The sequence below is a fragment of the Sardina pilchardus genome, chromosome 16 (genome assembly GCF_963854185.1).
Source record: "Sardina pilchardus chromosome 16, fSarPil1.1, whole genome shotgun sequence".
Taxonomy (NCBI): Eukaryota; Metazoa; Chordata; class Actinopteri; order Clupeiformes; family Clupeidae; genus Sardina; species Sardina pilchardus.
In genome coordinates this window covers 23530882-23531522 of record NC_085009.1, presented here as the reverse complement: position 1 = coordinate 23531522, position 641 = coordinate 23530882, and positions in this window count along the sequence as shown.

Genomic DNA, 641 nt, shown 5'->3' with positions numbered 1-641 from the left:
GAGATAGAGAGTGTAAGAGTGAGAGATAAACATGGGAGGGGGGAAAGAGAGGGAAATAGAAGGGGGGAGAGAGAGAGAGAAAATAAAGAGAAAAAGGGAGACATGGAGGGAGGAAGTGAGAGATAGACTAAAGACAGAGAGAGAGAGAGAGAGGGTAAGAGTGAAAGAGATAAACATGGGAAGGGAGAAAGAGAGGGAAATAGGTAGAGAAGAGGAAAGGGAGTGAGAGATCAAAATGGGAAGAGAGAGAGAGAAAGAGAGAGAGAGAGAGAGAGAGAGAGAGAGAGAGAGAGAGAGAGAGAGAAAGGAGGGAAAGGAGAGAAGGTGGAGGAGGTGCAGCAGAGGGGAGACGGGGGGAGATGAGCAGAGAGAGCGAGAGAGAGCGGAGCGACGAGGAGAGAAAAAAAATGAAGAAAAGCGAGAGAATGGGGGGGGGGAGGAAGGGTGGAAGAAACGAGGGGAAAGGAAAGGAAAAGGAACTGGTCGGAGAAGTTGTAGCGGAGCATTTAATGATATTTGCTACGGTGTTTCCCTGACAGAGTGCTGTTGGAGGGAGATGGGGCCCCACTTTGCATAAACTCAAAGGACGCGCGATAGCGGCCGACACCGCCGTCGCCTTCTTCTTTATGAGCACGTCGGCC